Source organism: Microtus oregoni, unplaced genomic scaffold, assembly GCF_018167655.1.
Source record: "Microtus oregoni isolate MIOR12 unplaced genomic scaffold, Mior012 000008F_ref0000371, whole genome shotgun sequence".
NCBI classification, from domain to species: domain Eukaryota; kingdom Metazoa; phylum Chordata; class Mammalia; order Rodentia; family Cricetidae; genus Microtus; species Microtus oregoni.
The window spans coordinates 47,560,786-47,585,633 of NW_024543067.1; the positions used below are offsets into that span (position 1 = coordinate 47,560,786).

At 40.1% G+C, this 24,848-nt stretch overlaps 1 protein-coding gene across 4 annotated transcripts in view; it reads right to left on the reverse strand.

Annotated features, from left to right (window-relative positions):
- Positions 1 to 24,848, reverse strand: part of Aplp2 (amyloid beta precursor like protein 2) — a 61,956-nt gene that overhangs the window by 29,603 nt on the left and 7,505 nt on the right. The window lies entirely within an intron of this gene.

Genomic DNA, 24,848 nt, shown 5'->3' on the forward strand with positions numbered 1-24,848 from the left:
TGACCTTTGTGTGTATATAAAGTGAAAAGCTAACGGGAACTCTAACCCTACTACTGCTCACTTGGAAGACCTTGAATCTGACTGCTGTCTGTTCTAATACAAGCTACCTATTCCTTCACATACAACACATGAAAACAGAGAGCTGTTAAAACTTCCAATAATTTACTTATTCACTCATACAGCAAAAACATCTTCATCATATTATGTATTAACAAAGTGCTAAAGGCTCAGTATACAAGCATGAGCAAAAAGTCGTGACCCCTACTTCCTCAGTACTCCATCTGGTGTCAAGTCAAAACTTACACAAAAAAAAAGGGATGGGATTCACAATCCTACAGAGGAAAAGAACACAGCACTGAGAAAACATTAAAAAGAACATGACCTCAGTTTGAGCAGAGAGCTAATAAAGGAACTTTCCAGAAGAAAGTGAGGCTTGTGCGGCGGTGTGGATGAAGTGTGGCGCACTAGCACCAGGTCTACACTGTCGGCAGCAGAAGGATCTCACTTGAAGTGCTGAGATCACTCCCAATTCCTCTTCTGGTTGCAGAGTAAAAATGTACTGTAAGCAAGCAGAGGAAGGGGTCAGACCACTGGAAGTGCACGGTCCAACAGAAGGATATTGCTAGCTTGGGCCACAGTGGTGTGCAGTAAGAGACTCAAGATCGCAGAGAGAAAACAGCAAGACATGGTGATAGATTAAATATAGAGAACAAAGAAGAGGGTATCAAGTTAGGTTATTTGCAATATGCCCAGCATGCAAGGCTTCTCTCAAGCAATGTGTCCTTGAATAACACCCGTGCATTTAGCATTACAGTAGTCAGTCCTTTATCCCTGGAGCTATGTCCCAGGACTCCCAGACAATACCTAAAACAATATAGTTCGCTGAACTCAGTATATGCTTTTCCCATGTCATAATAAAATTTAATGTATATTCTTCTATCTCTCTCTCTCCCTTTTTCTCTTTCCCTCTTTCTTAATAAATGTTTATGGCTAAAAAAAATTTAATGTATAAACTAAGCATAGTAAGAAAGAAAGAAACACCAAAGGGCTGAAGAAATGAATCAATAGTTAAAAGGACCCAGATTCAACTCCTAGCACCTACATAGTGGTTCACAACCAACTGTAAATTCAGTTCTAAAGAAATGAGCATTCTCTTCTGGACTCTGCATGTACTAAACATGTACATACAGGCATACATGCAAGTAAAACACCCATACACATAAGATTAATTTTTTTTAAAAGGAAAAAAAACAAATTTGAAACAATTTGTTTCCTCAATTTATACATGAACTAGAGTTAAAGATTAAAAGATCTTAATGTTTCAACTACATATGATCAGGTATGAATCCTTTAACATTGAAGGCAGCTACTGAACAAACAGGGTTTAGGATGCCTATCTAATAATTCAGAAGACTGAGAGAACAGGGGACAGCATTTGACCCTTAAGTCCCCAGAATGATCACAGATAAGAAAGAGTTGATTAGTTGTGTGAGCTCACTGAGCCACGACATTGAAATGGTCCATTCTAGTGCATTCATCAGCCAGGACTGCGTTCCACATGTTACTCATTACAGCTGTTGGCTACAAGACCACAAAAGTTTCAACTGTATAAACGCTCAGTTAATGGGTCAACCACGGAGGTCAATACATCAGTGTAAGTGCATTTGATTTCTGCACTGAGATGGTCAGTGTTATCTTCCCTAAAGAGTCTAAAGTATCAGAGGTTAAAGCAACAGGAAGGAGAGCAAAACAGTCAGATCCTCCCATCAGTTACCACCAAGAAAGAGTAACTGGAATCAATCCAGACAGCTAATAGGATACAGTGATTCACTTCTGAGTTCAGAAAGATTAATCCTTGTGGTCATGAGAGACTCTCAAGACAGTATCCTCTGAAATATAAAAGGCCTCTGTGGGTCACATCTAAGAATCAACTAATCAAACATACCCCAACATCACCTAGAGTGTGACAGGGTCACCATTCTATGATGTTTGTGCTTCTTTACTTGGAAATGCTCTTATTTAATGTGCTCTCCATTTTCTTAAGCACCGACTGTGCCTTGATCCATTACTTCAACATATAAATCAATCTGCTTCCTAATCTAACATGTTACAAATGGGACTTCACTGCCAAGTCAGCACTTCTGATATCCTGTGAACTTAGAATCCTCTATGAAAGAAAATTAATGCCCCCACGTGTTGGCACTTAAGCCAGTGCCTGAGATCTATGCACACGGCAGCACTTTCAGGGCTTTGAAAACAAACTACATCAATTGCTTTCCTATCCAATGCCTCACTTTACTTAATACTTCATTCTTAATAAGAAATGCCATTTCATTAATTTGGCTGAGAAAGAGTTCAGCTAGCTATCCAAGGAAAGAAATTCAACTTAGCAGTACGTGCTCCTAATAATGTAAAGCAGTTTAAAGCATTTACAGTCAATGTACAAAATACAAGTCTGAGCCTGCAACAGCTCGTCTGTCCATAATGTCACTTCAAGAGCCCAACCCCTGGGTGGAGCTCATAAGCTGTCCCCCTTCTCAAAGCTGCTAGGGACCAATGTGGCTCTCCTACATCAAAGCTCATGCTTGAGCAGTTCTTTCCTCACTAAAGCTACTATACTGCCCCCAAATCAAATCTGGCCCTAAGTTTGATAAAGAGCCTATGTACCATCTTCCCAGGGCAGGGTTTTCTCCTGTAGCTGTGGGAATGAGGATTCCTTAGATGGAAAGGCACTGTTTATAGCCCATTCCATCCAGCTTGGCTATCATAAACACGAGTGAAGCAGATGTCTGCTGCATCCAGCTAGGCTTACAGGCTAGTGATAAGACACTTATCCAAACGTCCTTTCCTTTACACCTTAAAATCTTTAAAAAGAAAAATTAACAATCAAAATTTGAAGAGCCTATACCATTTTCACTCCTCTTCTACTGTTGAATAAAACTCCATGACCCAGAGGCTGGAGAGACAGCTCAGTGGTCAAGGGTACTTACTGGCCGTTCTTCCAGAACCCAGGTTCAATTCCCAGCACCTACAAGTTACAATTGTCTATAACTCCAGTTCCAGGCTTCTGACATCCTCACATAGACATGCATGCAAGCAAAACACGAATGAACATAAATAAAAATTAAAAACAAAAAAACAAAACCTTTGTGACCCACAAATTCTAACAACCACTCGCCTTTAATTCCAGCACTCAGGAGTCAGAGGCAGGCGGTTCTGAGTTCCAGGCCAGCCTGGTCTATAGAGTGAGTTACAGGATGGCCAGGGATATACAGAAATCCTGTCTCAAAATAAAAATTTAACAATTTAAATATATGCCCACAAAGTCTTCAAAGATTTCTATCAAAAGAAAGCGAAATACAATCTGTTCTTAGCATACCTCAAGATATTTGTCTCGGGAGAAAGAACATGAAGTCGGTTGGGGGGATCTGGAAGAAGCTGAGGGAAAGGATATTACTAAATTATACTGTATGAAATTTTTAAAAATTATAAGAAAGGAAAAATTTTCTCTCAAGCTATGATTAACTACAATAAAGGAAGGCAATCAGAGTGAGAACACTAAGGATGCCAGTGTGAATGTCGTCAGCAACAAGACATTGAAGGAAACCAGTCAGGAAAAAAACTGAGAACAGTTACAAATCAGCAAAGACCAGGCACAAACAAGGAATGAATGCAGTGTGGGAGCTTGAACAGGATCCTGGAACAGGAAAAGGACATCGATGGGGGAAACCAGAGCAATCATTTGCATAAGCTGTGCCAACACAAGCTCCTGTAAGTGCTCTGTGGGTTATGTAAGACATTAAGTCCACAGCCAAGCATAGGAGAATTCTGCAGTACCGTCAACTTTTACTTAAGGCCAAAAGATGAATATTTGAGAGCTGGTGTAGCTTATCAAAATAGCACCTGCTCAGCATGCATGACAAATGGGATGGAACGCAGCACCATAAAAATAACAAGTGTTTTTGTGTTTAATCCCGATAAAACTTCCTAGATTTCACTTTGGAGAGCATAGTTTCAATTTACAAAAATCCAATTTGTCAAAAAGACAACACAAGCTGGGTCTGGGGGCATGTATCTAGCGCCCAGCTACTGCTACGATTGGGGTGGGATGACTGTCACAGCCAGATCCTACCTCAAAAATGGGGACTGGGGGTGGGGGTAAGGGAACAAAGGAATGAAAAGATCCTTTAGATCTATCTTTTAGGCAACCAGTAAGGATTTTCAGAGCACACTCAATAGCTGAAAAGCAAACGTCCTAATATAGCATATATCATAGATTTTACATATATTAAGCACTTTGGTTGCTGTTGAAAGTGTGAATTACGGTGGTCAAACCTGTCGATTTGACATTTACAATCACCCCTAGGCATGTCTGTGAGGTCATTACCACAGATACATACTTCATGGGCAAGGGTCTCAGGCTGAAAACAAAGGAAGTGGCATAGCACGCATTCACCTCTGCTTCCTGACTGAGAAGGCAATGCAATCCAGAGGCACAAACTCCTGCTGCCCCAGCTAGAGCTCCTCTTAGCACCACATGGTACCTACTACCATGATGCTCTTTGCCCTCAAATCATTAGCCAAAAACATACGCCCTCCTTTCCTCAAGTTGCCTTTGTCAGGAACTTTACAGGAGCATCAAGAAGAGTAACTGACACAATATGGTTTAGCGCCATGGTCCTTAAGGCTGTGACCCTTTAATAAAGTTTTTCATGTTGTGGTTACCCCTAAACATAAAATTATTTTGTTGCTACTTAATTAACTGTAATTTTGTTATTCTGAAATCACAATGTAAATAAATATCAGATATGCAACCCCCGAAGAGATCAAGATCCACAGGCTGAGAACCACTGGTTCAGAACCTTCACAGCATCTTCTCCAACAGCAAGGAAGGAAAAGTTCAACCTTCAAACATTTCAACTATTTGACAAAACAGCAGAACTCTTAAGCAATACGAGAAAAAAAAAATTAAAAAGCCTTGTTCTTAAAAATAACATCTGATAAGGCTGGAGAGACGGGTGGCTATGGTGAGGAGCATTACTGCTGTTATACAGCATCTAGGTTCAGTTCCCAGCACCCATTATGGTAGCTTATGTAACCTCAGGTGATCCAATACACACATACAAGCAGGCAAACAAGACACAAAATGAAAATAAACGGTTTCTTCTAATGAAGGCATTACATTAGAAATTTTTATATTTTGTGTGCGTGCACACGCACATGCCATGGTATACATGTGAAGGTCAGAGGCCAACCTTCTACCAAATGGGATTCAGGGTTGGAACTGGGGGTCATAGGTTTTCATAGTACACACAGAGTCATTTCTTCAGGCTACATCTCAAAGTTCTAGGCTTTATTATATTCCAGATTAATTCTAATTAGAAAGAGGTAAAACTAAGTATAGGGGGAAAATTAAAATATTACAAGTTATTATTATTTTTTTAAATATTTATTTATTATGTATAATTTATTTATTTACTATATATACAATATTCTGTCTGTATGCCTGAAGGCCAGAAGAGGGCGCCAGACCTCTTTACAGATGGTTGTGAGCCACCATGTGGTTGCTGGGAATTGAACTCAGGGCCTTTGGAAGAGCAGGCAATGCTCTTAATCACTGAGCCATCTCTCCAGCCCCCACAAGTTATTATTATTACAATGATACATATCAGCCATTGGGTGTTGTTTACAGACACAATAGTTTGTACAAATAAACAAATAACTTCACTGTTATTAGAGCTTTAAATATTAAAGCAGAAATGAAGTATTGTTTCCAAGACTGAAATGGTTTAGACTGTCTCCACGGCTTTTTATAGGGACATGGTAATTTGTCCAACTAGATTATATTGATAAAAATCCAAGCACCATAATCAAATAGAAGCCTGGCTTTCACTTTACAGGAGATGGAAACTGAGTCTTTCATTAAAAAAGCTGTAGAAAATATATTGATGCTTAAAATTGGTTTCTGTTCCTGCATAGTTGTTATCATAACACAAGAAGCCTAAGAAACTTATTTCCAGGTGTACACAGCCAATAGGGGCCTGTCTTGGATAAACAGCATTCTTAGTGCACCCTGCCTCAAAAGTGGAGCACGGATGGTAGCTAAGTATGTGATTGTAAGTCCAGTTCCATCACCAACTACTTGTACTACCTGTGAAGGTTACCTATCCCTCTAAGTCTACTTTTTCTATTAAAATGATAGGCCAGGAGGACTGGAGAGATGACTTAACAGTTATTAACACTGGTTGTTCTTTCCAGAGGACCTAGGTTCAATTCCCCAGCACCCACATGGTGGCTCATGGTTGGACTTCACTTTCAGGGGACCCAATGCCTTCTGACCTCCACAGACTCCACAGACAACATGCACACACATGGTACACAGACATATATCCATACACATAAGATAAAAAACTGGAAAAACCACTTCTAAAAGCTAAGCCAAGCATGGTAACTTATACCTCTAGACCTAGCACTTAGGGCGGGAGGGGGCAGGGCAGAATAAAGAGGATTATTACAAGTTCAAGACCACTATGGGATACAGTGAGACAGGGGTGTGGTGTGTGACTGGGAAGATGGTGAGCTGTGTGAGCCTGAGAATATGAGTTGAACAGCCAGCATGAAAAAGATTATGCAACAGCAGGGGCTTGTAATAGCGGTAGACAGGAGGGGTCCCATCAAAGTGAACTGGTTCCATCAAAGTCCCAGGTTTTAGTGAGAGAGAGATCCTGTCTCAAAGGGGGTGGGGGTGGTTAATTCTGAGGAATAACACCCAAAGGTGAGCCTCTGGTCTCCTTAAGAGTGTACATCCATGCTCTTCTCCAAGTCTGCTCCCACCCCCACAAACACACACATCATTTTTAAAATGTGTGTGATATTGCATGAGCTTATGTAAAACGTTTACCAGAGAAACATAACAGACCTACAATAAATCATGATTTTAAAATAAAATTTAAAACAAAGTGCTTGAAATATTGCTTATCATACAAAAGGAGTTTAAGTGCTGGTGACCATTACTATCAGGATTTACATTTCTTCATCTGTAGAACAAGGACACTAATATACCTACTCCTCCTCTCTGGCCCATTGTGGGGATTAAATTACGATAATTCATAGAAGCATTAAGCGCAATGCCTACTGCAGAACAAGCACCATTATCACTGTGCTTGCTCCTGAAGATTTTGTTCGCCCTTGCTACAATTACACACAACTGGGCTTAAATCAGAGGCACTCAAGTGAAGAACACAGAGGACCCACATGATATCTATCCTGCCAAAGCACAGGCTGGTATGACACAGGTTTAAAAGAGATTTCATTTTTTTATGTTATTAAATTTGAAAATGAATTTTTTTAAAAAAAGTTACAATATTGCTCCATACTTTATTTAGTGGGAACTCAGTCATCAAATATTTATGTGAACAGACCCTGTCATTTTTAAAGAAAACTACCAGGAGCTGCTGGTTTCATGGCTCTGAACCACTTTCCAGCTGAACCAGAAGTGAGGTTAAGACGAATCTACTACTACCACCACAGCACATCTGAGACTGAGATATGGGGGCCAGAGAGATGGCTCAGCAGGCAAAGTGCTTGCTACACCAGCCAGGTGATCCGAGTTTAATACCCGAAATCTGTGTGAAGGAAGAGATTTACTCCACAAAGATGTCGTTTTTACCTCCACAAAATTACTACACACCTCTCTCACACACACACAACATTAACAACAGCACTATAATCTAAATCTTTATGGGTTTGTGTACCTTTTTGTGAGCTTCAAACATACACATGAAATATTCTGGTCATATTCACCCTCAATTTGTTTTCTTGATATCATTTCACCTACTCATTAGCTACAAAAATCTTACAGAAAGTTAATCCTTCTGGATTTAGTATTTGGTGAAACATAAATGAATTTTAGTTCATATAATAGATGAGGAACCTCCAATTCAAAGGGTGAGGCTTTTGTTCAGTCTGTAACAAATCAATGTGTACTTTCTCAAGGAATAGCACTTGGAAATTCACTGAATCACATTTGTCTCTGATGACACGGCAGCCATTTGCCAAACTCTGCAAAGCATGCCAGCTAACTGCAGAAATCAGGATGCTCAGGGGCTTGTGTATGAATATAATATGACCTGAATCGTGTAAACTTGCGTTTCATCTAGTAACTCTTTGGCACCAGCATTACTTAGGCTGTTACTAAGAGCTGCATATGCAAGGTTGGGGAAAATGTACAGGAATGGATTTACTTATGTCTTAAAGGGAGAAATGATTTCAAGTACACCCAGGAAATGCTATGGATTAAATTTTCATAATGAAATACATTCAACCTACATTATTCTTAGTGAGTCACATAATAGAAATGATGGAGCATTTTCCACAGAATACCCAAACACAAGCCTGGCAATCCTCTTACATTGTAAGTAGCCTCTAGCTGATCTGAGGCTCTAGAATGTTTCGTTTTTATAAGAATCAAATCACTGTCAATCAAGTAATTGTAAGCATCTTTTAAGTTCTTACAAAATTTCTTAAAATATTCTACTTACAGGTGATTTTACTAAAATGAATATTTACCTTGGAGATATTACCAAGGCTGAGAAACTATCCAGCATTTCCTTTTAGCTAAAACATATGTAACAACACAGTGTCAGGACTTCAAATATGAATAGACAGTCTGTCTGAGACACGAGACTGATTCCACACCAGCCCACTTTCCCTTTAAGATAGCTGGGGAAGGATAAGAAAACTAATCTACATAACTGGAAACACGATCTCATACACAGGATTATTTTGAGGGTGGGAGGAGATTTGAAATGGGATTTCTCTGTGTAGCCTTGGCTGTCCTGGAACTTGCTCTGTAGACCAGGCTGGCCTCAAACTCAGGTCTGCCTGTTTCTGCCTCCCAAGTGCTGGGATTAAGGTATGCGCCACCACCACAACGTTATAGGATCATTTTTTAATATTTATTTTCAAGCTTTGAGTTTTTCTGTTGCCATGTATGTCTGTGTACCATGCACATACATTCCCTGCAGAGGTCAGAAAAGACCGGTTTTAGCTGCCACATGAGTGCTGAGAATTGTCTTCTACAAGAGCAGCCATCTCTCCAGTCCCTAGGATCATTTTTACTGATGCTTTAAAGCAGAAGTTCCCCAGACACCTACTAGGGAGCTAAAGTTCATAACAGGTGTTTAACAACATCCTGAAAAGTGAGAAATAGAGAGTGGTGGTGTGGCTAAGTAGCAGAATGCTTGCCTAGACTGCATGAAGTTCTGGGTTCAAACTTCAGCACTGCACCATAACAAGAAGATGGAGGTAGTGGGAGGTGAACACATCCGGTACTAGTGTATGTACGCACGTGGTACATAAGGCTATAGATTCACTGTCTTCTTTTGAGACTAAGTGTCCTGAATTCTAAGATACCTTCCTTCTTTTCACCTTTTGTTATTAAAGTCATAAAATTATAGCAATGGTAAGCAGGTGGCCTTTCGTTTAAAATATATTCTTTTATAATGTGAAGCAATTGCAATCTTATCTACCCAAAACTTCCTTGTTGGGCTCATGAGACAGCTTAGTTAGTGGTGATGTCATTTGCTGTGAAGCAGAATTTGATCCCCGTGGTCCACATGATCAAAGGATAGAACAGAACCTCAGGCTGTCCTCTGGTTGTCACATGTACACTGCTGGCAACAAAATGAATGTTTAAAAATATAAAAAAAAAAAAAAACAAATACTGGGAAGTCACAGACCTAGCTAGCTCTTTATTTCCAAGAGTATGATGTTGAATGGCAAGAAATTCTTGGGTGAGTCACCTATACCATTTTTTAATAACAAAAACAAACAAACAAATAAATAAATAAATTTTAATGACTAAAAAATTTTCATAGGACAGAATTTTAAAGAAATGTTTAAACAGTTCTGTTAAGTATTTTCCTAAGTGCAAGCAATATTACATATCAATCTTGATTAACAAATTTTAATTTTTAATGTCCACTGACACTGTGAGAATAAGGAAAATATGACATTGCTCCACCTTCAAGTTCAAAGCAAGTCAAAAGACATCTTTCTGATGGTTTATGTAGCATTTAAATTTAAAAGTAAATAGACTGCACTATCAGCATGCACCAGATCCGCTGTCAAACAATAATTCTTCCTGCCTTGGGCCAATGCCCAAGTGCATTACTGTAATTATCAGCAATTTCAAAAATAAAGTAATAAAGCTAATACACTCCAAAAGTCAGTGTGTTTACTGCTTGCAGAACGGGCCACTAATTAGCCTTTCTTGGTACAAGTCACCTATCTACTAAGCAAATGCATAAAAGGGAGCAGGAAAGGTTACACTCAAGAAAAGGAATAAGTAGGGATGAATATACAGTGAACACCCCACTCAGCAGAAAGAGCAGCACTTTAGTTCTGTTAGTCAGGTGCCACCAGGGTGCTAGATCCTTTGCTCTCCAGTATCCTGTCTCCACCAACCCTGGGTCCCAGAAACAGCAGCTTGTTCCAAAAGAACAGCATGGCAAGTATGGCCTGCAGTAAACAATCCCTGGTTGAGCCCATCTTCCCACACATTCTAGAGCACTCTCACTGTTGGGCCGGGCCACGGTGCCTCTTCCCAAGCCTTCCCCAAACACAATACAAGCAGGAGCAATATAGTAACTTAGTCCCACTTAGCCCAACATGAGCACAGCCCTCAGAGGTACCTGTTTACCTCCTCTTAACACATTCTTAGCATTTTCTTGGTCTTACAGACCAGACATTAAATTTTTGTTTTTTAATTTGAAAATGTCATGTTTCATTTGTGGACAAGGTGTTTGTGCCACGACACATGCAGAAGTCAGCGGACAACTTACAGAAGTCAGCTCTTCTATCTTGTAAGTCATGGATATTGAAGTTGGGTTGTCAGGCTTCGCCCTAAGCACTTCCTTTACCCACTGAGCCACCTCCCTGGCTCTACACTTTAAAAGTTCTGAACTCTTAAGCCATCACACTTACTATCTTAAAGTATCTACTCCCTTGCCCTGTTGGTTAAAGCAGTATTCATTTCCAGCATATACATGTATGTGTGCTGTAAATTACAATTTCTTTTTTTTTAAGATTTATTTTTATTCTACATATGGGTGTTTTGCCTGCATGTATTTCTGTAAGGCATGTGTGTGCCTGGTATCCAAGAGGTGAGAGCAGGATGTCAGATCGCCTGAACTAGAATTATAGATGACTGTAAGCCACCATCTATATGGGTACTGGGAATTGAACCTGGGTGCGCTCAACAAACAAACAGTGATGGTAACTGTAGAGCATGTCTCCAGCCCATACTTGGGTATCTGTTTCTCCCTACATGTCTTAGCTAGTGTTCTACTGCTATGAAGAAACACCATGACCAAGGCAACTCTTATAAACGGGCACATTTAATTTGGGGCTTGCTTATAGTTTCAGAGGCTTAATCCATTATCATCATGGCAGGGAGCATAACAGTACACAGGCAGACAAGGTGCTAGAGAAGGAACTGAGAATTCTACATCTGATCTGCTTGCAGACAGCAGAAGAGGGAAAACTGGGCCTGGCATGGGCTTTCAAAACCACAAAGCCCACATCCAGTGACACACTTCCTCCAGGCCATACCTCCTAATCCTTCTCAAATAGTAGTGCCTTTCTAATGACTTAGCATTTAAATATACTAGCATTTGGGGACATTCTTATTCATACCACCACACCAGAGATACCAATCATACCTCACCTTTTATCTGCTTGGTGTCCCACACACGGACCTGAAACTGCCAGAAATGCCCATGAACACCCTGCAGTGCACACACTGAGGTCTGCTGCTTTTGCTTTTTCCTGAAGCCAACACTCCTCCCACTTTCCACCTCCCTACTCCATCTGGACCCACTGTTCTCTAGGCCTGAGGTCATCAGTCCTGAGATTCCTTCCTCTTTCCTCTGGTTTCCTCACTATTTTTGTCTTTCTTGACTAACTTCCGTTTTAGGAGCTCACAGCTTCCTTAAAAAACACCTAAAAATAGAAAACTTCGAACATAACAGATCTCAAAAGGGCTTTTATTTTATGTACACACTTTATGGGTAATATACCTAAGCAGTAAGTTTGTCTGGAAATTACATTTTCCCTCAGAATTTGAGGTCTTCTGGCACAGATGCTAAGAGCTTTCTGTGCAGGCCTGTTTTTCCCGACCTTCCCAATATTTAGCATTGTTTACCTTCAACCTGGTGTGCCTTGCTGTGGCCTCTGTCTGTCACCAGAACTAGCTCTTGGCTGGACTGCACAATTTCCCATATGCAGCCCTTAAGATTTCCTAGACCAAGTCTCTAGTTTCTTTTTCTTCCCTCTCTGATTTCAGTTAGTTCACTCCTACTAATTTTTTTCTCGGTATTATAAGGCCCTATCATCATCAACAGCAGAAACAAAAAAGTCCTGGTAACTCATTTCTAATTACTCCAGTTCCAACTGGCACTAATGGTCTATGACGGTGGCCTCGTTGGTCCATTTTCTAACGCAGATTCAGCATCTTTACCCACACACATCATATCCACAAATTCACAATGGCTCTGCTTGGTGAGGAGCTCATATTCAATCTTTTAAGATCAATACTAAAGATATTTTAATCTGTCCTGAGTATTACTTCTGTTGTTTTAGAAAACACTGAAGACCATTCAGTTTCTATGACTTTTATCAATGCACAAGATTAGTCGTTCAAGATAATAACACCCAGCAGGATGTTTTTTAATGTAGACCCTGAAGAAGCTAGCAAAGCCTCAATAATCATTTCTGTAATAGTTTCTGTAAAAGACAGAGGAAGTAAGATTTGTTCTAGTTTCCTTCTGCTATGATTAAAAACACTGACAAAAAAAGAAACAAACAACAACAACAACAAAAAAAACCAGAACAAGCAACTTGGGGAGGTGAGGATTTATTTGATTTACTATTCCAGATCACAGTCCATTATTGAGGGAAATAAGGCAGGAATCTGAAAGCAGGCCTTGCTGTTCCATGCAGAACTATCTATAACCTCGGAACTCACAGCCTAGGAAATACAGCAAGAAACCCCGGGTCCCTCAAGAATATGCTTGACTAGCTCTCTTATGAAAGCCTGGACCAGCAGTCCATAAAGGGCCGGATCCTCCCACATCATTAGCGATCTGGACAATCCCCCACTAACCTGCCCATAAGGCAGCTGATCTGGGCAATCTCTCAACAGACTCCCTTCTCAGGTGACACTAGGTTGTGCTAAATTCACAGTTAAAGCTAACTAGGTTGCTCTAAAGAAAAAACATACAAGGTTAAGCAGAAATACTGGTGGGAAGGGGATTAAAAAAAAAAAGTCACCAAAGGCTCTGCTACAAATTATGGCCCACGTCTAGCATATTCAACAGTGCGGTGAACTGCAGAATGAGAAAACTACCAGCAGCTCATTACTTGAAGTTTCATTTTCCATGGTTTCCATTATCTACAGAGACTGTGGACTAGAAACATTACAAGAGAGATTCTGGAAATAAACAATTCATAAGTTCTGAACTGCTTACCATTCTGAGTTACAAAATGAAATTTCTTTCTGCCTAGGGCACAAACCATTCCTTTGTCCTATGTTGCTACCCCTTAAGTCATTTAGAAGCCGTCTCAGTTAACTGTTCCAGCAATGTGTTTAAGTAACCTTTACTCCACCTAGATACAAAAGCGGTGACGGTAGCAACTCAAGCCTGCTTTTTTCTTTCTTCCTCCCTCCATTCACTTATATTTTGGTATCGATTAAACCAAGGACCAAGCATGCACACCATAAAATGCTCCTTTCACATACCATATCACACTATCACAAGGGGCAAGTTCAGTTCAGTGAGATACATTTGTGCTAACTTATTCGCGGCATTGTTTAAACTTACCCTGCTTACTACTTACCAGTATAACTTACTGCACCTAATTTATTAATTAAGCTTTATCACAGGTGTGTGCGTGCATGCGTATGTACGTGTGTGTGTGTGTGTGTGTGTATGCACAGGAAAAAAACACAGAGTTCAGGGCTCTGCAGGTTCAGGAATCCATTGCACATTTTAGAATAGACCTTCACAGGTGAGGGAGACCATGAGATCATGTCTAAACCAACTTTTCCTTCTTCCTTTTTAACAAGGGTTGAAAAAAATCAAATGCCTTGTACATAACAAATAGAAAACAGGATTCTATATTCTATTTTTATAGAATATATTTCTATTCTAACAAATAGAAAACAGCACTTCACTGACTAAAAGGAGCCTGTTTCCACTTGGCTCATGTTGTCAGCCTCATTTCTTCAAAACCTGGCAAGAATTTTTTTGCATTAAAACTCCTATTATTTGAAAATGAAAATATGTACCTAGAATTTAAATACATTTAAGTCTAACAAGGTAAGGACAAAATAACATAGGTACAAGGCCACACTCTGTTTGCAGGCTGCATTTTTTCCTTTCCTTTTCTTTTCTTCTTTTTTTTAAGACCTAAATTTAATATACAAGACTTTAGTTTACTCTAAAGGACTGACGATCTAAAAGAACAAAGTTTGGCAAACCCAAAAGGCAAAGTATAAATTAGAATTTGATTGATTCTGTCGATTACAAAATTACTATATTGATTAGCTTTAAAGACCTTAGCATTTGGGGCCGAGGGTGTAACTCAATGGCAGCGTGTATGGTTAGAATGGGCAAGGCCCTAGAGATTCACTCTTAAGACTGAAAGATAATTCTGACAATTGCAGATAGGAAGACTTAATATTGTTAAAATAATATTATGACCCAAAGCAGTCTACAGACTCAGTGCAATCTCTTATCAAATCTCAACAGTTTTTTTAAAGAAATAGAAAAGGCCAGCGTAAAGGTCATTATGGGATCTCAGAACCTTGAAAAGGAGTTCAGAAATAAACCAAATATATGGCCAACTGATTCTTGACAAAGATGTCAAACCCATGTGACAGGAAAAGGAAAACTCCTTGAAAACAAATGGTCCTGACTGGATAGCAACCTCTAAGAATAAAACTGGACCCCTACCTTACATTTCATATAAAATAAAGGGCCTGGGGAGATGAGTTGGTGGGTGAGAGCACTCACTGGGAAAGCAAAGGACTCACAATCTAATCTAATCCCGGCATCCACATAAAAGCTGGGGCATGGCTGCACACACCTGGAACTCAGCTTTGGGAGGACAAGGCAGGAGCGTGCGTGCCAGCCAGCCAGTCTAGCTGAGACACTGAGCTCAGACTCAGAGGGACCCTGTCTCAGAGAAGGGTGTAGACAGAGATATTCATTCGTTTCCCAACTGCTCAGACCAAATAATCACACAGAAACTATATTAATTACACACTGTTTGGCCAACAGCTTATGTATATTCCTAGCTAACTCTAACATCTTAAATTAACCCATTAATATATATTATATATTATATAATATCTGTGAATCACCACGAGGTTGTGGCCTATGGGTAAGGTTCTGGTTGGTGGACGTCTTTCTCCTTTGGCAGCTACATGGTGTCTCCTTGACTCCACCTACTTTCTATATCTCTATTCAGATTTTCCACCTGGCTTTACTAAGCCACTGGCCAAAAAAGCTTCTTTAATAACCAATGGTAACAAAACATATTCATAGCATACAGAGGGGAATCAAAGGGGACTAAACATCCTCCTTTGGTCTCTTCAGGCACACATGTACACATTCTCACGCAGATTAACTCAAAACTATGGAACACGTAAACTTTACACTACAACTCTCAGAAATCTTAAGGGAAGAACTCCATGACAATATTTCTCAGATATTACATTAAAACAGGTAATTACAGGGAAGGAACAAAATTCTAAGTTTCACTTTATCAAATTTAAAAACTGGGGTTGGGGATTTAGCTCAGTGGTAGAGCGCTTGCCTAGCAAGCGCAAGGCCCTGGGTTCGGTCCTCAGCTTCAGAAAAAAAAAAAAAAGACAAAATATCAAATTTAAAAACTGTACATCAAAGGACACTATCAAGACTGAAAAGACATGAGACAGTATTTGCAAATCACTGTTCTGATCCATATCCAGAAAAATAAAAGATCCAGATAAAATGAAAAATAAAATATCCAGAAAAATAAAATTCCTGCAATTCAACGGTATCAAATTGTCTAGTCTGGGGCTAGAGATATGGCTCAGTGGTTAAGAGCACTGGCTGCTCACAACCATCTGTAATGATATCTAGTACCCTCTTCTGGCATGCGGGCATACATGGAGGCAGAATGTCATATACATAATAAATAAATAATATTAAAAAAAAACTGTCTAGTCTGAAAACAAACATTTTGAAAAGACATTTCTTCAAAGAAAAGCCAACATGAAAGGACATTCAGTACCACTAGCTATCATACTAACAAACCCATACCACAGCAAAGATGCAGCTCCACAGTTAGAATGCCTGTCATTGAAAACTAGTAACTCTTGAGGGGAAAAGAATCATTGTCAAGGATATGGAGAACCAGGAACTGCTAATGGAAATGTGGAATGTAGAGTCACTGTGTAAAAACAGTTTGGCAATTTCTCAAAAATGAAAACAGAATTGCCAAACACCCAGCAATCCCACATATGGCTGCGTGGCCGAGGGAACTACAGCATGATCTGGACCGTGCTCACTGTAGCACCAAGATGCAAAACAGTGTACCCCACTATCCTAGCGCCCACAAGGCCCCTTTTCAATGCTTGGCAAGGAAAAGCAAACAAGAGATAATTATAAATTTAGGTGTAATCCCAGAACTGAATGGCAGGAGAACCAGGAGTAAAACAACCAAAAAGGAGAGGGAAGAGCGGGAACAGATGGAAATGGAAGGAGAAAACCCTGTCTTTATAACAACATTAGTTAACAGGGAAGACATTGTTGCATAAAATAAACCAGTAAGAGGTCAAAACTGAACATGATTCCACTAGAGTATGTCATCTGAAATAGCAAAACTCAGAGAAAAAGAGATCAGAATGGTGGTAACCAGAGGCTAAGTGGGGGAGAAAAAGTTACTATTCAACAGGTATAAGTTTCTTTATAAGTTTCTTCATAAGTTCTAGAGATCCACTATACAATTCTATCTAATCCTTAATAGTGTGCTGTGTGCTTAAAATTTTAAGAGTGTTAGCAAGAGAGCTTGGCAGGCAGAGTGTGTATTCCCCAAGAATACAGACCTGGGTTTGATCCCCAGAACCCACATAAAAAATGCTAGGGACAGTAGCATACATTACAAATGCCACAGAACAGGTAGGGGCCAAGCAGATCTCTGGGGCTCACTGACCAGCCAACTTAGCCTATTTGGCAAGCCAATGAGAGATGCTGTCTCAGAAAACAAGGTGGAAAGTGTCTGAGGAACAAGGATGTTCCTACACATGTGCACTCAGACATATGTACCAACATATGAATATATATCCAAAGATCTCACATTAAATGTTACCAACAATAAAAAGTTAACTTTTAAAATTATAAAATTTCACATATATATTTTACTACAAACTCACAAAGATGTGGATTTTTGAATTGTGTGATTTAAAGAATTTTTGTATCTTTTGGCTAAGATGTAAACTGTTATGAAATAAACCTATATAATCAGTAAAGAAAGGGAGGATAAGATAGATTAAAATATCCTATATTAAAACACTGACCAGGCACTGACTGCCATTTTGCGCACAGAATCATATTTTTCACTCATCTCAGGAACTATGGTGCCTTTAGTTACGTTCTGTCAAAACACCTTGCACAGCAATTCAATTCATGCTCACTAATAATGATTAACTATGCAGAACTTCGAATGAACCAATTACCATGCCAACACCTTCAACTTTTAAACAGTCAAATCCAGAAGTCCTTTAAAAGAAAATGTAAATGCATTTTTTTATTTGGTGTGTGCCTGCTTCTCATGCACCGTGTGTGGAGATGGCTTCAGAGACTAAAAGAGGGTGTCAGGTCCCCCAGAACCAGACTGCAAGTGTTTGTGAGTCTCCCGATGTGAGTGCTGGGACTGGAACTCGGGTCTTCTGCTAAGTGCTCTTAACCACTGTGCCATCATCTTTCCAGTCCTCTGAATATTCTTTTAAATAATAATTTTAGTTATAGCTTAAAGAATTGTAAAATTCCACTACCTGCTATTTTCATTAGAGAAAGGTTAGGAACATGTGTACAGAGAGAAGGGTCAGCAGCTGCGAGCACTTGCTGCACAATCATGAAGACTGATGTTTGGAACCCCAGGACCCACGTGAAACTGGGCACAGTAGCAGCTATCTGCAATCGAATTATCAAGACAAAGAGGGGTGTTCCTTGGAGCTTACTAGCCAACCAATCTAGCTGAATTCGAGAGCTCCAGGTTCAGTAAGAGGCCCTGTCTCAGAACTACGGTGAGAGTCAATGAGGAGGACACCAACCTTTGGTCACCGCCCCCAACATGGTCAAATTACCAAGATATGCCTACCATTTAGGTCTTCTGCCATTAGCAGCTGGTAGATTATCAAATCTCAATTACTTCAAGTGTTTGGGGGGGAGAGAAATGCTTGAAAATTTACAGTTTTTAATGTATTCCACTGCACATGATCACCAAATTTAAGATTTCCATCTAGAAAGCACCAAAAAAGCACCAATCTATCAACCAAGTGCTTTTCATTGATATTTTTAAAAAAGCACTTTTGTCTATCATTTTCTCACACACCCTTAAGATATGTGTAAAATACATCAAAATATAGTCTACTTGATGGTGGCAAGTCCTTCTCTAAAAATAACTCAATGTATTTATGCAAAGTTTATGCATCTGAATCAGAATTGAGGGTATGGAAGGCTACTTCAGAGGGTAAGTACTATCCACTTAAAATTTCAGCAAATCCAAAATTTCCAGACCATGAGGGTGAGTCAATTAAAAGTAATTTCAAACCAGGCGATGCTTTAAAACATTTAATGTCCTGCAAAGTTACTCAATAAGTTAACTGAAAAAAAAATGAGTTGCAAAAATATAAGAGGACTCTACTATTTGAGAAATAAGGATGGCTAGAAAAACAAAATAGGCTATTTATCTAGATGGCAATTTACTTTTTGTTTTTGTTTTGCTTATCAGTATTTAAATTGCTCATAGCAACTACATAATTCTTCCTTAATGGGATTTAAGGAAGTTCCCACAAAAATCACTTGAGAAGAATCTATTTTTAAAAAACTTTTCATGTGTTGCAGGCATGTATGCACCCAAACACCACTTAGCACACACTTAAGCTCATGCTACAGCTTAAGCTACAGCGACCTAGTCCTTTCTAGGTATTTATAACAAGACATTTTAAGAAGCAAGTATAACCTGAGATGCTTCACACAGGTTCAAGTAGTATTGTGCTACTATGGGAAACCTGAATTCCTAACATGCTAGTGATTTGGTAAGAAAACTGAAAAATCATATTTTTCCTTCATTTTATAAGACTAATGACCACCTAAATGATGAGGCCTAATGGTTAGGCTTATCCAAACGTCTTGGTACTCACACTGATTTGAGATACCCTACTCAAAGGCCAACTGTCCTCCAGTCAGCACAATTACAGAGCAAGTTCACACTTACTCGTCCGACTGGTTAAGTTACTCATGTGCACTCACCTCAGCACACACATCTGTAGAACAGATAATCCTAACTCCTGTCCTGCTCCAGTGGATACGAAAAACACCAGACACTGTAACTGCTCCAACCAGCAAAAGACTGCTAATCATTTCTACTTTCTTAATTACTTAAAGATTCACAGGAATACCAGCCCCAATACACAAATACCATAATTTCAGACAGACTGCCCAAGGCATCAAAACATGTTCAAAGATAAAACACAATATTGGGAATTTCAATTGTGTACTGGCTGGTTTTGTGTGTCAACTTGACACAAGCTAGAGTCATCAGAGAGGAAAGAACTTCGGTTAAGGAAATGCCACCATGTTGTAAGGCATTTTGTCAATCAATGATCAGTTGGGGAAGGCACAGCCCATAGTGGGTGGTGCCATCCCTGGGCTGCCAGCAAGCGGCTTCCCTCCTTCAACAATGAACAGCAATATGGAAGTGCAAGCCAGATAAACCCTTTTCTCCCCAGCCTCCCTTTTGGTCACGGTGCTTCATCTCAGTAATAGAAACCCTAACTAAGACACACTGTGACCTAAAAATAACGTTTTCAATTACAAAACTGGAATTAAGAATTCAATGGAGCCGGGCGGTGGTGGCGCAGGTGGTGGCGCACGCCTTTAATCCCAGCACTCGGAAGGCAGAGGCAGGCGGATCTCTGAATTCGAGGCCAGCCTGGTCTACAAGAGCTAGTTTCAGGACAGGAACCAAAAAGCTACGGAGACACCCTGTCTCGAAAATTTAAAAAAAAAAAAATTCAATGGATGAACAGGGCTGTGGTGGCATATGACTTTAATCCCATCACTCAGGAGGCAAAGGCAGAGTTCGAGGCCAACCCAGTCTACAGAGCAGTTTTAGAACAGGCAGTGCTATGCAGAGAAATCCTGTCAAAGGAAAGAAAAGGAAGGAACGAAGAGAATTCTATGAATAGAACTGGAAAGAGAGCTCAGATGGCAGAGTGCCTGTTTAGTATGTATCAGGCCAGGGTTCACCCACAGCAAGGCACAAGCTAGGGACTGTGGCATCAACCCAACAGGCAGAAGCAGGAGGATGACATGGTCTACATGACTCCCTGCCTCAAACAAAGAGAAAAAGAAATAGAAACAGCAGTTTAGTGGGGCAATGTCTTAAGATATGTTTTGGAGTCCTATAGGAAAAGAAATAATTAGGCAGAATGAGTTATTTAAATAGGTATTTAGATACTTTTGAAAAGATAATGGCCAAAAACTTACTAAAAGTAATGAAAAAACACCAAATCACACATATTCAAAGAGCTCCGCATGCAGACCTCATGCCTAAAAGCCAGGTGACAGAGGAAAGAGGATCAGCAATGGAGTAAGTTCAAAGTCATCCCGGGCTATGTGAGATTACCTTAAAAAATAAAAATAAGCCGGGCGGTGGGGGCGCACGCCTTTAATCCCAGCACTCGGGAGGCAGAGGCAGGTGAATCTCCGTGAGTTCGAGGCCAGCCTGATCTACAGAACAAGTTTGAGGACAGGCTTCAAAGCCACACTGAGAAACCCTGTCTTAAAAAACTAAAAAGAATAGAAACATAGGAACAAAATATTGATAAAGGAGCTGGGGAGATGGCTCAGACAACGGTGATTTATGTAAGTGATCTGAAACACTCAGGACCAGGAATGGACTATGATAAAAGAGCTAGCACACCTGGTACCAGAGTAACTGAAAGTTATTAACACTTGTGTATGCATGTGCTATGTGAAAGTGGATGGGTGTGTATGTGCCATAGTACAGGTGTGGAGGGCTGAGGTCAACTTCAAGAGTCTGTCTCCTACCACGTGGGTCCTGCAGGTCACAAAAACTCAGTGACAAGCACCTTTACCTGCTAGGATTTGTATTTATCACATTAAATTATTACTGCTGTTGTGTGTATGATGGAAGGCATGCACATGTCATGGAATGTTTGTGGAGGTCAGATGACAACTTTGTAGGGCTGGTTCTCCCCTTCCAACTTTATATGGGTTCTGGGGAGTCAAGCTCAGCTTGCCAGGCTTGTATAGTAAGCACTTTACCCACCAAGACATCATGCTAGCTCTTTTATCGTCTGAAAGATCATATTTCACTTCTGGGTATTGACGGTTATAAGTCACTTATTAGGGTTAGTTAAATTCTTTGAAGAGGATCTGTAGCTCTTTTCTCTAGTTACTTTTAAGCTTTGCTTGCTGAACCTTGTTTTCAGTAATTTTCTGCAAGCATGAGGACACACGTTGAAACACCAGAATTAATATAGAAAGGCAGGCAGGTGTGGCCAGGTAGTGGAGAATTAAAGGTGGTGCATGCCTTTAATCCCAACACTTGGGAGGCAAAGGCAAGCAGATCTCTGTGAGTTTGTGGCCAGCCTGGTCTACAAAGCGTGTTCCAGGACAGCCAGGACTAAACAGAAAAACCTTGTCTCAAAAAACCAGAGGGGAGTGGGCAGGTGTAGCAGCGCAGGCTTGTAAGTCCAGCACTGGAGAGCAGAAACAGGAGAATCCCTGAGGCTTGCTTACAGCCCTGAACTGTAAACCCTAGGCCCCAGTGAGGAACCCTATCTCAAAAGACAAAAGTAGACAGCTTCTAAGAAATGATACTTGAGGCTAACCTCTGGCACATGTGTGCACATACAAATGCATACATGTATGCACATATACACGTGTTCGGTACTTTTTAAAACCGGTAAAGGCAAAAACTTACTAAGTAGAAGTTTTTAAAGTATGAAGGCAGTTTTTTTTCTTCCAGAAAGAGAAAGCAAAACTTGTTAAAAATAATGGGGGGGGGGGACTGGAAATAAATCACAACGGTGGTGTGGCCAGAGAGATGCCTCAGTGGTTAAGAATGCTTGGTATTTTTCCTGAGGACCCAAGTTTGGCTCCCAGCACCTATATCCAGCAGCTAACAAGTGCCTCAGCATTGATGCCAGGAGATCTAGTGCTTTCCTTGGGCAACTGGACTGGACACACATGGTACGCACATGTGCGCATGCACACACACACACACACACAATGAGGTTTTTTTGTTTGTTTGTTTGTTTTTTTAGTTTTTCGAGACAGGGTTTCTCTGTAGCTTTGGAGCCTGTCCTGGAACTAGCTCTTGTAGACCAGGCTGGCCTCGAACTCACAGATATCCGCCTGCCTCTGCCTCCCGAGTGCTGGGATTAAGGGGATTAAAGGAGTGTGCCACCACTGCCCGGCTAATAATGAGAATTTTTAAAATATGCATTTTTCAGTTACAGAAAATTAAAATATGCAGGGCAGCAGTGGTGCACACCTTTAATCCCCACACTTGGGAGGCAGAGGCAGGTGGATCTCTGTGAGTTCAAGGCCAGCCTGGTCTTCCGACCAAGTTCCAGGACAGCCAGGGCTACACAGAAAAACCACGACTCAAAAAATAGAACAGTATGTGTGTGTGTTGTAATAATCCAAACAACATGAAAACAAGATTAGAACATATATAAACAAAATATACAACTTCTCTTGTGCACACAAGAAAAAACATTTTAGTAATACATGTTTCGGGGCTAGAGATATGGTTCAGTGGTCAAGAGTGCTGGATGCTTTTCCAGAGGCCCAGGATTCAATTTCTAGCACCCACCGGGCAGTTCATAACTGTCTGTAACTCCAGTTTCAGAGGCTCCAACACCCTCCTACAGACATACATGCAGGCAAAATATCAATGCACATAAAATAAAAAAATTTTAAATGTTTCAAGAAATTTCAAAGGCAACTATCAAATAGACCAAACACTCTGACCATAATACAATTAAGCTTAAAATAACAAAGACAACCAAAAAAGCTCCACATAGCTGAAAATTAAGCAATATATTTAAATGTGAAGGCTCATATGTCAAACCCACTTTGGGGCGTGAAGGCAAAATCCGAAACAAAATTTTAGCAAACCAATCCAAAAAAATAAGTAAAACAAAACAAAACAGTAGGGGGAAAGAAGAGGACTTTGAGACTGTAACAGTTTGGGAGGAAGAGGGAAGGAGAATAAAGGATATTCACAGGGCTAGAGATATGGCTCAGTGGTTAAATTATTAGCTGCTCTTCCAGAGGACCCAGGTTTGATTCCCAGTACCAACTGATGGCTCACAACCATGTATAACCCCAGTTCCATCCTTTGCTAGTTTCTGCAGGCAGTGATGTACACACATAATGCTCGTGTACACACACAGTGCACGTGCACACACACACATATGGCAAGACACAGTTAAAGACTTCTTATCTGGGATCTTTAAATATCATATAAATGGTAAACACAGCTTCCCTCTGAGACCAGGGATAACAGATACTCCACCAACGCTAGCTTTTTCACCTACATAAAACATTTACTAGAGTTTTCTAGCCAGTGCAATTAAGCAAGAAAAAAAAAAAGCTTATACGGACTGAACATAGGGCAGTCACAAATCACAAAATACATTCCTAAGTAAATTATTAGAATTTAGACAGAAACAAAGTTATTGGACAAAATGACAATTTTACATTATCAACACTGATGGAAGAAATGTCAAATTTCCTCAAATGATCCATAAACTCAGTGCAATTCCAAGCAAATTCCAACAGGTATGTATTTGGTGATGTGGTAAACATATAAAGAAATAGGTTTAAAAAAAGAGAAACAGATAAAACAACCAAGTTGCAAAGGGCTTGTTCTAGTAAATGTGAAATGTATTACTGAGCACAAGAGCAGAGAGGGCAATAGAACAGAAATTTAAAACAGAATCAAAAATAAAGGCACTTTATAGAGAGACACCGCGGAGTCCAGGTCTGCAATTCTAGCACCAAGAGACTGAGGCAGGAGAATCACAAGTTCAAGACTGAACTGGGTACCTATCAAGACCCTGACTCAAAACAAAAAATGATGCCGGGCGGTGGTGCCGCACGCCTTTAATCCCAGCACTCGGGAGGCAGAGGCAGGCGGATCTCTGTGAGTTCAAGACCAGCCTGGTCTACAAGAGCTAGTTCCAGGACAGGCTCCAAAAAACCACGGAGAAACCCTGTCTCGAAAAATCAAAAAAAAAAAAAAAATCCTTTGTGGGGTTTGATTACTTCAGCAGTAGAGCATGTGGTTAGAATGCTAGAGACCCTGGGTTCAATTTCCAGAGCCTGAGAAAACAAAAATGTTCTCAGTGAAGCCAGGGAAAAAGCACATCTTAACTCCAAGTGGTAACAACTCAACTGTCCAAGGGCTATGTAAGTTGTGGTTTATTCAGACAATACTGCAACAGAAGCCAGTAAGCAACATTTCTGCTCAATACA